General features: G+C 40.4%; 1 long non-coding RNA gene across 1 annotated transcript in view; it reads left to right on the top strand.

Moving 5' to 3' along the window:
* Nucleotides 1-17733, top strand: part of LOC121900771 — an 83061-nt gene that overhangs the window by 41268 nt on the left and 24060 nt on the right. The window lies entirely within an intron of this gene.

The raw sequence follows: 17733 nt of genomic DNA on the forward strand, positions 1-17733 counted from the left end.
GCCGATGACAGACAGACATGCAAACACACACATTCTTTCTCACACTCCAGTTTCTAGTTCAGGTATTATAAACACGCCAGTGGGAGGGAAGTTAAATGCATCTCTCTTACTGCAGGAACCCTTTTTTTTCGTGCCTGTGAATGGATTCAGGCTCAGACAGTCTACTGGATCAAACACTGAGCACTACCTGAATAGGTTCTAGATCAGATTTGGTCATGCTGTGTATCATACAAGTGGTGAAAATAGTCAATGTCTGTTTCCAAAAAAACACCCCTTAACCCTCCTGTTGTTGCAAAGTGTGTGGTATGGAACCATCCATGTGATTTTCAGGCAATTAGATGAAAGAAATCTATATTTCTGATATAAAAACATTTGAAAATGGGTCAAGTTTGACCCGAAGACAACAGGAGGGTTAAGGATCCTGCTTACATACAGTATATAATACCTTCTGTTTGTCTGCTCTTCTGTTTGAGTTCCCCTTTGCTCTTTCAAAATGGATCGGCATGAACAGTTTCTCCTACATCCTCGGGGGGCGTTTATAGCAGAGCCCCGAGTGCAGCTCGCTCTCAGCGGGACTGAGAGAGAATCGCAGTCCCAAAATAAGTTTTAAAAACACACATTTACTGACTGAAGAGACTCATATAGAGGCTACAACACTGACAGGAGCACCAACCTGCAGATACAAAGAAACACGATGGATCCATTTTAGCAGCCTGCATGGCAGCTAGCAGCTAGTTAGCGTGGCTAGCATTTATAGCATAGTCATGCTGTGTTTAGCCCATAGATATAAAAATAAGGTGTAGCTGTGGTGTTTCTGGTATAACAGCACTGTGCTGGGCAGGTGACAGGTGGGTTTACAGTGTTTGTGTGCTCTGAAAGACGTCACAGCTGACAGACTGTTAGCCTAGCATGCTAATCATTTGTAAACATATGGATGAGAACATATGTTTACAGACATCCTCAGATAGAAACAGATGAAAGAGCAGGGGGAGTTAACAGATAATTAGAATAGATATAATTAAAATTAAAACATCAAACAAGATATGAGTGGAAAGTATTGTTCTTGCAACTTCATTTACCTTCTTGTTGACTCAAATGTTTGTCATGCACTGACTATCCCTGTAACAAGCCACAGTTTCACACACTGACCATACATGGTCTGACTATATTTTAGGTTTTGATCTAATCTTTAATCATGATCTGAACCGTCTGACTCAACAGGATGAATCACTCCAGACTGAAAGTCTATCCCTTCACTTTTACAGCCAAGTCCATGTCTTTATGCTAAGCTAAGCTAAGCTAAGCTAACCACATCCTGCCTCCAGCTCCATATTTAAAACACAGACATGAGACCGATTTCAATATTTTTACCTTAGTCCTGGAAAGAAAGCAAATAAATGCATTTGTAGAACTATTCCTGTACAGATCTAAATTATCCTCTAAAATACCACTTGTGGCCACTATTCAGCAGAAGTTACAGCTTGCAAGTAGCATTTAACAGATATTGTCAGTGATATTCAGAGACTGTCTTACCAAGAAAAATGGCACAATAGGTCATTATGTCAATCGTCCAAAAACGACATATATTTATGTTTGAGTGACGGATGCCGTCTAGCAGCCGCAGTAATTACGACCTGGAGCAGTGGTACAGTTCAGATGACGTCCATAAAAGTTTCCTCATTTGGAGGATGTTGGTTGGATAGATTGCATAACCCCAATGTGCAAAGAGTGGACTTTGCAACATGCAGACAGCTGTTTGTTTCCTGTTTCTTTTTTAAAAATCTAACTATGATCTTCCCCTTACTTTGACCCCGTGGTTATTATTGTGACAAAGAAGGGGGGCTAACTTTAAGGAAGAATTAACTTTATTCCACAACACATTTCTCCAACCTTTAATGATCACATGATCATTATTTTAATCCAAACCAGGATATGTCCCTAAACCTAACCATGTGGTTTTTGTCTCTAAACCTAACCAGACATTAACCACAGCAAATCATTTTTAACAGTGATTTGTAACAGCTCTGGAAAGCACAGACAAATGATGTTGTCCAGGTGCATCCCAGTAGCCTACTGGTAAGACACACGCCACATAAACTGTTCGAATCTGGCAGCCGACCTTTTGTTGCATGTCATTCCTTGTCCTTCTCTTGTTTCCTGTCACCTCTCAACTATCCAATAAAGGCATAAAATGCTAACGTATAAAACACGAAAGGCCTTCTCTAGAGCCATTGTTTGGTTTGTCCGTCCTGGGCTACTGTAGAAACATGGCGGTGCAACATGGCGGGCTCCGTGAAAGAGGACCCGCTCCTTATATAGATATAAAAGGCTCATTGTAAGCTAATGAGACACAATGATTATTATTTTCAGGTCATTATATGCTGAGTAAAACATAATTATGAATATAAATGTTCCACCAGATGCCACTAAATTCTACACACTGCACCTTTAAACCCACACCAACATTACACTGTTTTGTGGGACTGTCTGAATTGTGAACCCTCTCTCTGTGTGTTTTTATTTTACTGCCATTCAAAGTTTAGTTTGATTTCTCACAAGACGAGCCGAGTCCCAATAGGAGAAGTACGACGGCCAGTACGGCTAATGACTGTCAGCTGACTCGTTCTTTTCACTAAACAGGCAGACGGATAGACACACACTGACATTTTTATTCAGCGGACAATGAGCTGAGTGACTGTCTTCATTGTACGGCTCATGGAGGGACCATGTGAGTCTCAGCAGATGCCAGCTATAGCTGGGCTGCTAGTTTAAAAGGGAAAATGGGCAGCTGGTGATCCTTTACTACTTTGACTGTTTTTCCAGCCTGATGGGAAGACGGAGAGAGGACGCAAGTATGTGGTAAAGTAGAGCAAACTGGGATTTGGTGTCAAGTAGTCAATTGATTTCCAGTTCCCCAGACAGGTGCCAGCAAGTGACGGACCTGATTATTTGTAGTTTTTTCCTTCATTCTCAAATGGTTTTCATGTTATTTGGAATAGAAACACCAGGAAAACTCACCAACTGCCTGTATAACACTCTTATCACTTTAATGACATCACATGGTTTCGTCTGGGATTATCTGTATCTGTGAGGCCTTTCAGATTCATCTTTCATCAGACAAACGCTGCTCTTCATAAAACCACAATTTCAGGGTTTTTTTTATTGTTGGCAAATAAGATTTGACACCTTTATGACTAAAGAAATGTAAAAGATTTGCTGTGTAAAGTCAAAACAGTGAAGCTGTACTATCTATAAGGGTCTTAGGGTTAAAGTTGATCTATGATACAAACCTAGAGAGGTGGGTTAACCTACAGTAACATGAGCTAAGAGAGTTCATGTATACTGTAGATTCGGGTAATATTCTTTCGGTAGTGTTTCTGGCCAGTGACCCTGCTCTTTTGGCAACCAAGTTTATATTTAAAACAACTGTGAACCTGTTAACAATGCTTAAACGTTCAGCCCAAAGCGCAGCTGTGCCAAGTACAGCTGAATCTGACAAAATCCAGCTTACACTAATGAACGCTGGGTGAAGTCCAACCGTTGTAGAGCTGAGTCTGACAAGGATCTGAGATTTCCTAAAATGGCCACCGTCCAGCTTATAAACCTCATTTATTTAGATATGAGGCTATTGTAAAGTGATCTGCACTGTTTAGTCTGGTTGAATCGGGCTCTGGTTTGTTTCTCCCTTTGGTCCGATTCATTTAGGCAGATCTGAACACAACATGGTATTTGGGTACGTACCAAACCGACTGGACTGAGACCCTTTTGAGGAAGTGGTCTTGGTACGGTCCTAAACAAAGTCTGGAGCGGTTGGTTTGCATTGGGAACGTGATCCGACCCCTACTCGACCCATCTACAAGGCACACTAAGCATTCTGGGATGTGGATTAGCAAAATCATCAGTTGCTAGCAGCTAGCTGGACTATCGCAACTAAGTATGTTGTGTTTTTTGATATTTGGGAAGATGGGAGCTTCTGCAGGACCTTCTTCCTGTGTTTACCTTCTTGCTCCCGACACATTTGACCAATAACAGGAGTCAATGTTCTCACCTGTCTTGTAGTGATGCATTTAGGTTCACTTGGATTTTTTTTTTCTGTGTGAAAAGAAACTGAGCAAAGTGTAAAACATGGAAAAACTTACCAACTCAAACCCTGATTCAGAACAGACCAACATTTGAAAAGAAACGTATTTTACTCCGACCAAGAAGTCTCATGAAAGTCAATACAAATGATGTATTGCTTATTTATATCTATATATCTATATCTCCCGACCACTAGTGGCAGCACTGAGCGCTCTGCTGCTGAGCATCACTCCAGTCCAGTAAACAAGGAAGCAGAGCTGCACCGTCTTTGATTTTACATGGTTTGTATTGACTTACATGGAAGCTGCCTCTCTCAGGTCAGAGTAAATTGTGTTTTCTATTATTAACTATTTTACTCTTGCTTCACATTGTTTTTTTCCTCACCTGAAAAGTTGCTAAGAAGAATGATTTCCATTCCATCCAGTTAATATTTTCCCCGTAACGAATTTTATGAACCCCAGAGCGGCTGAAACCTCCACAGCTCCATGCGATGGTTGTCCAGGACTGTGAATCACAGCTAATCACCTGAGGATCCTCAATACAAACAACATTTTTTTTTGCCACACACAGATCTAACAACAGCAGAGTTAGTCTCTCCATGTTTCATTCATCCAAGAAATGTGTTTTCAGTTATATAACTGACATTACAGCCTGACAGGGTCACTAGAGACTATTAGACTAGAACGTCCAAAGTATGGACAGAAGTATTTATTTATTTATCCACAATAGAGTTGACATAACCTCTGTGTGTGTGTGTGTGAGTGGAGGGCAGAGAGATTGAAAAAGACAAATAGAGAGGAAAGGGAGAGACTGAGGTGTGAGGATTTTGATGAATGTGGAGACAAAGCGATCTCGTGTTGTTTCTCTACTAATAACACAGACGGCGTTTGGAGCTCATTGAGCCGCAAGCCTGCTTCTCATGCTATGTTTACCCTCTCATTTATTTTTAATCCATCAATGGAGCCGTTAGAGGCCTCACCCCTCAAGAAAAGGTTAGCGGAGGGAGGGAGGAGAGGGAAAGAAAGAGGGGAGGGGGGGAAGGTGAAGGAAAGAGGCAGAGAAAGGAGGAGGACACACCTGATGAACACACAGCTGACATGACATGCTCACTTCTTCCCCCCCGAGTGCAACATGTTTTTATTTCTAGTACATTTCCATCTTCTCACGTCTGTGTGACTTGTCTATATTTAGTATTCCATTTGCTCATTTCCACCTCTGCTCCCCCCCCCCCATCCCCCCCCACTCCTCAAATTTCTCCTCTCCTCTGTATCGAAGGCACTTGGAGGTACTCAAGGCAAAACTCTCTCGAAATGGAATTGCCGTTGTCTCCAATTTAAGTCAAGCGTGCTCTCTGAATCCAATCTCACTTCCCTGTAGTTACTTTCTTTCTCTGCCTTTTAATCCGTCGGATATTCTTGTTCTGAATTTTAAGTGAGCTCAGACTTTCTCAGCTTGAAATCTTGCTTCTTTTTTTTTTTTATTCGGTGTTCTTCCTGAAGGCCACATGTTTCTGTGTTCAGATAAAAGAGTTTAAAGGATGCTGATGTTTTTTTTTTTCTTTCTGTGTAGCTCAAAGCTCCTCAGAAAAGTTTGATTCAGGTTAAAGCTATAATATGTAATTATTCCACATTAAAATGTCTAAAAACAACTAGACCTGTGTTATATATGTTGTTGACTTGTGTACTTACATTATCCCAAATGTTTCCAACAATGTTCAAACCCAGAGAAATCTGTAATTTAATCAAAGTAACGGACCGTTTCATTTGGTCGCATGTCGATGGCGTCATACCTCCTCTACCAAAGAGTAAACACGCACAAGATGCATACGGCGGCGCTGTGTTTGTCCGCTACAATGGCGTCTACCAAAGAGTAACTTACACACATACAAGATAATACATCGGCGATGTGGTTGTTCCACATAAACTGTTATAAATTGACTTTTATTCAGTTTTAAGCCACATTTTCATGATAAATTTAGGTGGTTTTTAACTATATCCTTTAGCCTGAAGAAGGATTTTAGTCATTGGACGTCTGGATCTTAAGTTATCAGAGAAATAAACTGGACAAACGTTAGCAGCAGCTCGGCTAACAGCCCCTCCAGGAAGTCCGGTGGTCACCAAACATCGTCAGAGAAATATTGATTTTTTTAGGTGAAACAACTTTAATTAGTATTTATACGATTTTAATCTGCGTGTACGTTTGTTTTTGGAGAGGAGGAGACCTCTGTGGATAATTCGGCTCCCGGGAGAAACCGGCCGAACGTCTAGATCTAAAGTTATAAGAGAAATAAACCGAACAAGCTCGGCTAACAGCCCGTACCGGATGTCCAGTGGTCACCGTACATCATCAGAGAAACACTGATTTTTTAGGTAAAACAGTTTTATTCAGTGTTTTTACCTGTAATCTCCGGGTCTGTTTGTTCTGGAGAGGAGGAGACCTCTGCGGGTAAAAACATCCTGAATGATGAACACTGGAGTAATCCTATCCCGGTGAAGCTGGTTATTTAACAACAAAAACAACAACTCCCATGATCCCTTGCTACTTCACACCGTCATCACACTCCGTCTTTTGTTATTGTTTTGATTGAGACGCCTAGCAGCTGAAATTACATAATGTGTGTTTTAAAACTGCATCACAATAACAACATTAGTGGAATTTAGCGCTGCAGTGTGATCAAACCCCGACTTCTTTGTTTTGATATCTGAAGTCTACAAACTACAAATCATTCAGAGTTTGGGTAAAATATTAATGGCACGCCTCGTTAACTTACCTCATTGTTCTGTATGGTGTCTCACAGGGTCTTGCTCTCCTGATAGCTTTCATTATTTTTGTCATTGTATTGCTTCTTTAATAGGCCTATATGTTGGTGTTTCCATCTATCAGGTTAGCAAAAACATTTAACATTTTCACACGAAAGTCAAATTTCACACTGAGCTGATGAAATGTTGTCAGTAAGAAAAAGGCTGCTCTTCACCTGGAAAAACCTCAAACACATTTTAAAATACAATGATGTTAAATTATAGAAGGAGCAGCGAGTTAGCTGAAAATCAGTATTAATATCAGTGTTTTAGAAATGCCAGAAGGGGCTTGAGGTTATGGCCTCCAAAAAAAAAATATAATATAAATGTAAATATATGTGCATTTTAACATTTTGAGAGCAACACATTGGATAACAATAGTTTATAATCATATCAGTGGACAATAACTTAGATTATCTGTAAAGGATTAATACACAAGAATCAGGTTAAAGCTGCAAAATGTAAGTCTGAAGGAAATGCCAAGAACCAACAAGAATTTGGAGGAAAAAAAACAAACAACAATAAAATCAATGCCAAAAGCCTCCTTTCTCCTAAACTGAATATCTAAGCCAAGGATATTTCTCCTCCCACTTTACATTAGAGCCTAATTGCTTCTCACCAAACTTTGTTTTGGGGTAATTATAGTTATGTTTGACCCAATTGTTTCTGAGAAGGCCGTACTTTTCCTCATCTGTTCGTGGTTTATTTTCCAGTTCATGAAGAAACGTGTCTGTTTGACTGACATCAGCTCTCACTCAGTATCGCTCTGCTCTGCTGTCTCTCTCTTGTTTTGTTGACTGTCTCCTGTGCTCTTTCTTCTCTCTATAACCTCTCCCCCCCTCATATCCTCTTGAGTCTTTGCATTCAATATTATATACTGTCTGTACATTTATTTCTCTGTCTATCCTCAACTCGTTTGTCCTCTTCACTTCCTGTCCCTTTCTTTGCGACTCTTATTTTACTAATTTAGTAAAATTAGATGCATGTTCCTCATTTCATTCTTCTGCTTGAGATTGAGACCTCCATCGCCTTCTCTCTCTCTTTCTCTTACACAGAGTCAAATGCTGAACTGCTGAACTTCCTCAGGCAAGGAAGTGAGTGATCTTGGTGTTGTATGAAATCTTTGCTGCACCAAAGTCATTTTAAGCAGTTATTTCACAACTTTTATTAATGTACACATCGGAGGTCCTGACCTCGGGGACCTCAGCTGTGATTATTCTCCCGAATCCCCCAGAGAAATGACTCCAGTCTGAATGGGGCTTTTACATATTAACATTACAGTAATACACTAATTTATAATACATACCATTTTCATCATCTCACACTGAAAGAAGTGTTGATATGAAAGTATTAGTTTTCTGTTGTTGAGCCCTGTGGGTCTGAATCTAACTGACTGTGTCGGGTTAGTGTTGAAACTTCAGGTGTCTCCTTCCAAACTATGAACCGCAGAAAGCAGGAACATTTATCCAGATGTCACGTTGCCTTCGGCGCTTGTCATCTTCAAAAGTTACGTCAGGAGAAAAGTTGCCGCTTCTATTCGTTCAGTGGAATTTCTCTCGACTTTGAAGGTGACAACTAACGAGGACGGTACGACATTCTTTAATCAATGTGACACACATAGAAATGAAAGATGAATGCCCTTCCCTTGTTTACCTGCTTTCAGAGTGTTGATGCGTCTGCTTTTGCACTATTTAGCTCTAAGAGAGAGAGAGAGAATAACACAGAAGCAGCAGCAGCAGCGTCTGTCTTTGTGTCAACACCAAGAAGCAGTAAATATTACGACATGAGGCTGAAGCCAACGTCAAAGTGAACTTGAGGTGCCGCTGACGGCTGCTAGATGCTCCAACTGACTCCTATTCAAAAAGCCACAGCGTCTCTCTAGAAACACTTAGTCAATCTTTTTTTTTTAAACAAATCATTCTGGTCTCAATCTTTAAAGTTCAGGCCCTCTACTAAGTGTGCTGGTGATCATTTTGGAAAATTATTGCTCTGTTAATAAGATTTGAAGACTTATAGTAGCTTTGATGTCTGCTGTGTGGGCGTTGATTGACAGCTGTGACTGACAGTTGACTCACCTGCTGTTCTCCCCGCCTCTGTACCTCTGTTAGTACACTTCCGTGTAGTGCACTGTGTACACTATGTCCTTACTGGAGTAGCGTGCAAATTTTGACAGGGTAGTGTTGTCTCAAATCAAACACAGCCGTTGTGCACTTACCAGAAATTAGCATCAGCTAGCGTTAGCATTCGCGTTATCGTTCGCGCTACCAAATCATTACAGACTGCTAAATTAACCCAAAAAAGATACTGATGGCTTATATCCGACAACAGTATAGTGGTGCTAAGTGCTAAAAAACACATACAGAACTTACATTTGTATAATGTGGCGATGTTCACCGTAATTACAACGTACCCGGTCGCCTTTTCCAGTTTGAAAAGTGGTCCCTCCCCTTCTGCTATGTAGCCAAGATGGCGACCATTGAGGGCCAGAAGTGTCCATAGTTCCACACTCAAGTTTTTGACCGTTTTGAGTGCACCATCCAGGTTCTCACAGTGCATTTCCCCATACTTCTCAGTGTGAACGCACTTATGCACTCAAAATGTTAAGTGTAAGTACAGAAGTATGCGATTTGAGACACAGCATTAGTTTAATGTTACTTGATTACAATTCCTGCCCTGTTAGCACAATTTAGCTAAAGTAGCAAATGGTAGCCTAAAGTGTGTTAAAGTGTGCAGCGCTTAGTGTTCCCAGTAAGCTAGCGTTAGCTTGGGTCCGAGGTAGCATGGCGTGTTTCCAGAGCGTGAAAGGCATCACCACGCGCTCCTTATTTCAAAGCTCCTGGCTCCAAATGGAAAAGATGCTGCCGACCATAAGCTGCAACTCTGGGCTTCAGACCGGCTCCAGTGAAACCAACAGGTGACATCACACCTCGCTACGTCCATCTCACTGTAAAATAATAATGGACGTAGCCACCATGACATCAGCCACTGGTTTGTGCATTTTGACCGTCGCCATCTTGGATTTTTGGAGCCAGAAGTGACCATATTTGGACGAGTGGGTGGAGCTACCTCTAACATTAGCTGCTAGCTTGGTAGGCATGGTGCATATACAGTCTGTGGTTAACTAAAATGCTAATGCTGATTTTCGCTAATGAAAAACTGGTTTAAAACCATTAAAACAAAACGTACTTACCAGAAAAACTGAAAACAATTAACAATTAACAATTTCTAAACTCATCCAATCCTAAATATTTGAGAGAGCTCATGATAAAATGGTGAAGCCATCTTCCTGTCTCAGAGTCAGATTAAAAGCCAGAAAAGCGGCAACAAGTGGACAAAATCAAGTAGCTTTACAGTATGAAGTGAAACAATCTGGCAGTTTAATCTGATTATCAAACTAGAGTCTGTTAAAGCCTACACAGAAATATATATTTGTGTGCACTGGATAACTAAATACATGTAAATACAAACCTGCATGTAATTTGAAATCCTTGAGTAGAAGCAGACCTGCCAGAAGAAAACAGGTTTGCTGAGTCAGACTTTCTAAAACATTCTTCTGTTGGAGAATTTTCCTGGTTTAACTTGAGTTTTACTTTATTTGAACTGTCTTTTATTTCTCTGTTCTAATTTTCTTTTATCTTACATTACTGGAGTTGGTTTTATCTGTTTAATCATAGAATTTAATGATATAATAATTTGTCAGTTTTAATCTGCTGCCTTGTCTGAAGCACTTTGTAACGTAGGTTTTGAAAAGAGCTCTATAAATAAAGATTATTATTATAATTAAAGTATTATAAAAAGCTTGTATCCTTTAACCAAATATTGTGCTTTAAAGTTCCAGCTATGAAGGAAATGTAGTGTATTTCTACTCTTGAAAAACAATAACTTGCACCCTTTTTTAAAATTTTTTTATACATGCTCCTCCTGAGTTTAGGTGTATGTTTTTATACAGAAATAGATTTCACATGGATGTACCGTAATCATACCAGGATGTGGCATCTAAGATAAAAATCTACGGCTGCTGGTTCAGAATACTGGCAGCTTTTTAAACTTCCAGTTCAAGCTTTGTGTGTCAGTCAAAGTTTGCGGTGTTTGTTTCTGTGTCGTAAAAACCCCAAACGGTCAACAGATATAAAAGGACTTATTCTGTCTGTCTCTCTCATCCTGCACTACTCTTTCTCTCTCTCTCTCTCTGTTGGTATAACAGTACATGTCCCCACCCTGCAGAACACTGGCCTCCATTCAGGTGTGTTTCACTGTGTGTGTGTGTGTGTGTGTGTGTGTGTGTGTGACAGGCGGTGGTTAACAGGGGGGCCATTGACTGCGACGGCGAGGTCAGCTCTATCTTTACCAACATTACTAAGCAGATTTTGTGAACCAGCCTGACCGCACATCCTGTCATTTGCTCACACACCCCTGACCTGCCTCTCAACCACCACTCGCCTTAGTCAAATATACAAACACACACACACACACACCCCTCGCTAATGGGCCACATGCCTGAGAAGGCTTAAAAATAACCTGTGCTGACACACCAGGGACTATTATGAGTCATGACATAATTACTGACCAAGTTGTTTTTTAAAGAGTGACAATGTTATTTCTATAAAAATGAGATCTGATGTTTCTCTTTTGCACAGTTTCATACTGTGACTATAATTACAGGCATTCATAACAGTGTGTGTGTGACCAGATGTGACGCTCTAATTTTACTCTCTTGGCACCTGCTAACATGCCCGCGTACTGTACGTGTTGCTAAATATATTCAACAGTGTATTATGATCATCATCCGAATTAGACTTTGTCGTGACAGAGAAGTGTGTGTGTGTGTGTGTGTGTGTGTGTGTGTGTGTGTTACGAAAGTGTTCTCAGTAGTTTTCCAGAGCATGACGCAAACAGGAAACAAAATGAAAATTTCCATCGCTTAAGAAAGTGACTGCTGACACAGAAATAACACTAAAAGGTTATGTTATAGCCATCAGTTGCTCTTAAAATCAAAATAGACTCGATTTAAATTGTTAAAGGTCAACCTCTGACTTGAAGTATCCGCTTACTTCTGGCTGTGTGGTGTATTTAAATGCATGAAAGTCCTCTTGTAATTCAGAGTCAGAGATATCGGGAACTTCTGACAGCTACGATATGTCTCCCGCTTGGCACTAACACCTCCAAAAGTGTAAACAAAACAGGCACCAAAATGGCAAAAAAAACCCCACCATTGTCAACAGTCTAAGGATAATTAAACCTGATATACAAAAATATAGAAATGAATTGAAAATAGACTGAAATGTTTAAACAGAGCATTCAGCAACTCGCTGTAATTCCAAAGTTGTCTTATTCACATGTTGCGTATTCTTAGCTGGCTTGCTAACGTTAGCCACAGCAGGTATGCCTACATCCAGGATTCGGTTGAGTTCGGAGTCGGAGGGTGAGTGTGAATCATGCAGCTGAGGTCGGCACTTCTGGAGCGCTGCGTGCATCACCGAGGCTATGCTAACGCTAGCTGGTGGATCATCAGTAAATCCTTCCAAACTGTATCCTGCTTGCTTGTTAAACCACAAAACGTCTCATTTTTTCTTGTTTCTACATGTGTTAAATACAAAAAAAATGCAGCATGTGGGTGTGGAGGATCTTTCGGTGTTTGGTACTATGACAGAGCATTACTTTTATGTTGCGTAATGATCGATTTTCAACATGCTCAACACTGAATGTGGCATAAAGGATCACAAGTCCCCACAATCTGACTGTGAAAAACATGTGTCCTCACAACATGAGTAATACAAGTACACACACACACACACACACACACACACACACACACACAGGTAGGTCAGGTAGCAGCAGCTGCTCTCACCTCTGTAGCAGTCTGTTCTCTCTGCGGCCAAAACCAACATCCTCACCTCAGCAGCCCCTCCTCTCTCTTTTCTCTCAGACTGCCGTTCTGTGTAAACAAGGTTCAAAGTTTCTGGGCTGCTTTAAGTGCAGCTCTCCTGTATTTGACAAGTTCCAACTGCATAAACATGTCTGTCATTAATGTTTGCAGAGTCTGCAGGTTCCTCTGCAGTCGTTAACCAGCGGTGAACCCGCCGCTCTCTGCCTGCCAGCGCGAGCATGAAGTGACCATTTCATAACTTTGAACTGTTGAACCAGCCAAAGAAAGAAGAGCACCTCTGCAGGAAGAGCAGCACCGGCCAAGAGCTGCAGCTCTATAAAGTCCAGATCAATAAAACATGAACTGGAATTTAGCTGTATTTTTCCATGAAATATTAACTTGAACATGTTTTTTTTCGAGGATGTTCAGAGGAGCAAATGAGTTGAATCTGCCAGTTGAATTTACAAAGCCAAGTAAAAGGTTCAAGTGAAGCATGAAGCTCAGTCCTGCTGAGACTGAGCTGCACTCGGGGCTCCGCTGTAAACGCCCCCTGAGGACGTAATAGTTGATTCATTTTGAATCAGCTATTACCAGTGGGGAAACTCCAACACTCAGCTGGCCAACCAATGGTGTAACTTCATCCCCCAGTGAGTCAGTCAGTCAGTGAAGGGGTTATAGGGCTGCTCTGTGCCTGGTCAAGCCAATAATGCCATGAATACCTTTTTATTTATCAGTTAACTTGATGCAAAGCTCATTAAACATTTGCTGTGAGCAGCTTTGCCTTTAAACCAGCAGCAGTTCTCCTCAGTGTTTCAGGTACCCGGCAGGTCGGTTGTTCCTGCCACGGTTCTTCTTCTTCGGTGGATTTCGGCGTCTCAGCTGCTTCTGTCTCTTCATGTTACTCCCCAGACTGACTCCATGATGTTCAGATCAGAGCTCTGTGGAGGCCAAACCATCTGCTGCTTGTTCTTCCTGTCGATCAAAATAGTTCTTTATGACTCTGGCTGTATGTTTGGGGTAACTGGGGACCAATCAGACGCCTCCCTGATGGTACTGCATGATGGATAAGAATCTAAACATGCACAGTACACCGTATAGGTGCCCAGCTGATGTCTGAACACGGTAAAAACAACCTGCTAAACATTAGAATATAAGCATTTTAGTTGTAAACATGTTGCCAAGCTGGTGTTAGCATTTAGCTGATTTAGCTGTGCTAAAGTACAGCTTCATGGGAGACCATACACATGTATTCTGGGACTGTCCAAAACTGTCAGGTTACTGGCACAAAATGAGATTAAAAAAATGTTTAAAAATAGAGGTGCCATTAGAACCATCTTACTTTCTTGTAGGAATATTGCCAGAAAATTTAGAAAACAATAGTCAGATATCATGACTGAGAATTCTTCTTTTAGTGGCCAAAAAAATGATTACGGTCTCATGGCACCTATTATTTCTTTTCTTTCCCTCTGAGGAGAATGATGTTCCCATTTGTCTTCTTATTTAAATGTGAACAAGTTTTACTTGAAGTTTTACTTTTTTTTTTTTGGTGTATATATACATATGTATGTATTTGTAACTTTTTTGTTTTGTTTTGCTTTGTTTTTTAAAATTTGTTTATTTATTTATTTACTTTTTTTATTTACTTTATTATCATTATTATTATTATTATTATTATTATTATTATTCATTTTATTTACTTATGCACTAATAATGGCTCCCATGCACTAATAATGGCTGTATGGATGATGGACACATGATGGAAGGTCAAAAATCATGAACGGACACTTAACATTGCTTCATTTACACCTGTATTAATGTAAATATTTGAAAAGCTGATTGTACTGTAAGACTGCACTTGAGAAAAGGAAATAAAATAAGTTTAAAAAAAAAAAAAGTACAGCTTCACATAGCTGTAGACTAGTCTCGCATTGACATACTGAACAGTAGAGAAGTGTCTTATACTGCAGGAGTGGTTGGAGGAGTTTCAGAGATGGGAAAACCCCATTGTGAAACCTTGTTGCACTGATATTTATTGGTAGTGACGTGAATTCAAGCTGCTGTTTTTCTCTGTAAATGACCGATCTAAAACTTTTAATAACCAGCTTTCAGCTCTTCAGAGGTTGGGAGTGTTTGATGTTGTACAGATTTTGGGTGGAGTGTCACTTAAAAGCACCTGAAAAAATTATGATCCGCTTTTTCTTCTTCCATATAAATTTACAAGGAACAGTCAAAATTAAATGAACCTTCAACATAACGTGTCTTAGCACCAAAAAAAAAAAAAAAAAAATCCATAAACACAAACGGAGAGTGTGACTCTGTTCTGCCATGAGAAATCCCATCATCTGCTGTGTTGTTGAAAATGGAAAATGCAGTGAGGCTTGTTCAGTTGGGTCTCGACCAGGTGACTGAAACAGCCATGACTAATGGTTTATGCCGTTCTCATACTCATCAATCTCAGTGACCAATCGAGCCCCGGATTCTCACTGAGCGCGCTCCAATCAGGCCTGAAATCCTTTGCCCACAGGATGAAGGATGATTATTCAGAATTATGTTGTATTTATTCACGTTCATTTTGCCCCTCTGAGGAACCTTGGCCATGCCAGGAAAATATTACCTCACGGGTTTAATGTACTTTGAATCCCTCAGTTGCATAAGTGTTTCCTTATTTTGGCAATTATCTACTTTTTAAAGTTTCTGTACTGTTTTTCTCCACAAACACTTTGAGTTCAGAGGGAGGTCAGTGGCTGATCTGTAAGATGTCCAGCGGAGAGGAAATATATTGGATTTTAAAATATATCTTACCCACTAATTACATAGAAAGACACCATTTTTGAATTAAATGAACCACAGCTCCATTCAAGTGTGTGAGATGGAGCTGCAGTTTCTAGTTTTTATGCATGTTTGGGTCAGCAGTGGGTTCCAGTATGAGCTGCTTTAATTTATCAGATTTCATGTACTCAAATTAGTGAAACTCAGCATTTAAAAAGTAAAACCACATTCAATGTTTAACGTAGGAGGGATGCAAGATAGCAAATGGAGAGTGGTTGCATTTTGGAGTTATGATGTGAAATGAAAGTAAAGGCAGGGCAGAACGTGACTTAAATGTTAAAGGAATAGTTCCACATTTTAGTAAATACACTTTTGTTTCTTTTTAAATGTGATGGATATCGGTTTCATGTGTGTGTTCAGTGCAGAGTTGGAGATGGAACATGGTTAGCTTAGCTTAGCATAAAGACGAGGGGGAACAGTTAGCCTGGTTTGGTGCACCTCCAAAGTTTACCAATTAACACATTCTGTGTCGCTTTATTAACTAGTGCATGAGCAGAAATGTAAATGGTTAATGGTTTTAGGGAGACAGATATGCTGAAACCATTTATTGGCGAACAACAGTGACCAGTGCAGCTTCCTGAAGTCTTGTTGTCACAGTAAGATTTACAGGTTTGGTTCCATCGTGCCCGAGACCATCGAATGGTTGAGTCCTGGCGTGTTCATCAGTTTTTAGCTGCAAAACCACGTCTTGTTTTTGTAGCTCATTTCAGTTTTTTTCTGTGCAACTTGCAGTGTTTGTGTGTTTGCTTGTATTTTCTGTACTTACAGCACATTTCCTCATGCTGCAGATGTGTTTTCGTATTGAAGGTCTTTCCTCTGCTTGCTCGTGTTTTCTCATGTTGCAGTGTGTTGAACTTTCTCAGTCATTGTATTTAAATATTACTTTCACTTGAATTGAGTTTTCATTTTTGTTAAAATTCTTTTAGAAATGTCTGTATGAGGCTGTATGAAGATTGCGCTGTGTGCTAAACACATCTTATAAAGATGTGTTTAGTGGAGTTTCCCGTCTGGAGATTAGTAAAGTTATCTAATCTAATCTAAAATGTGGTCTTGTTTGCACCAACAAAGAGCCAAACTGCTCATTGTGCAGCATTTGTCAGTTAGGAGAGAATCACTAGCTGTGTTTCCATCAATGTATTTTTATGTGCATTTTGAAGTATTGCATCAGAAAATGTTGATGGAAACAGCAAAATTTTTACTCAATTTTGCAAAAAACTTTTTATGCTTGCTTGAGGCGGGTTTTGCCTTTTTCAAAAAAAGATTTAATGCCGCTGGAAAAACCTTTTTCGAATAAGATCTGACGTATCAGTTGAACGAGGATGATAGAGTATAGGTGCAGGTTCCAAAAAGTGCCCAATTAAGCTCATTCACACAAATTAAATGACATAATCCATTAAAACAGCTTATATTTGTCTTTGTCAAGTTTTTAGGGTTTTGGGTAAGATTATGCATCCAAATGCAGCACAAAGTTTCATGCCAACCCTCAAGGACGATCAGATGTTTGTTTCACTGTGACTCACGGATCAAACGAAGGTCATATGAGCTGAATGTCGTACATTTTATTAAAAAAAGTCACATTTTAAGCCACCTGCTGTAGCTCGACCAGTCATACTGACTCATACCAACCTAAATAAATAATGTTTTTTTGCAACAAGTCAGCACAATGTCTCTGTTCCTGCTTTGGTTCACACTTCTTAATCAGAGTGTAGTTGACATGTCTCTCCCTCCTCCTGCCTCATCTCTGTCAGGACCTCCGTCTGAAGGCTGTCCGTCCCCCGTGCCCGCTGCAAAGACTTTGCAGAGATAGGACACTCTGTCTCTCACACACACACACACACACACGAGTGCAGACATCCATATGTTCAAGATAGTACTGATGGTTAGTGTTATCAGTCTGCAGAGTAAGCAGCGAACCTTGAGACAGATCAGTGTGTGGCGGGACGAGGGGGGGAGCGGCGGCGGCGGCGGCAGCGGCGAGTGTCGTCGCTGCACGGTCACATATGAGTCAGAGCTGAGTCAGCGGTTTGGCTGCAAACATGAAGGAGAATATTTAAACTGAAGATAAATACTTTGTGTCCCTGCTGTAGAACCTTCCTGGTTTTGTTTTTTTAACGCCTTCTGTCCTGCTCGTGGTTCGATGGTTCAGTCTGTCCAACACTT

The sequence above is a fragment of the Thunnus maccoyii genome, chromosome 7 (assembly GCF_910596095.1).
Source record: "Thunnus maccoyii chromosome 7, fThuMac1.1, whole genome shotgun sequence".
In the NCBI taxonomy this organism is placed as follows: domain Eukaryota; kingdom Metazoa; phylum Chordata; class Actinopteri; order Scombriformes; family Scombridae; genus Thunnus; species Thunnus maccoyii.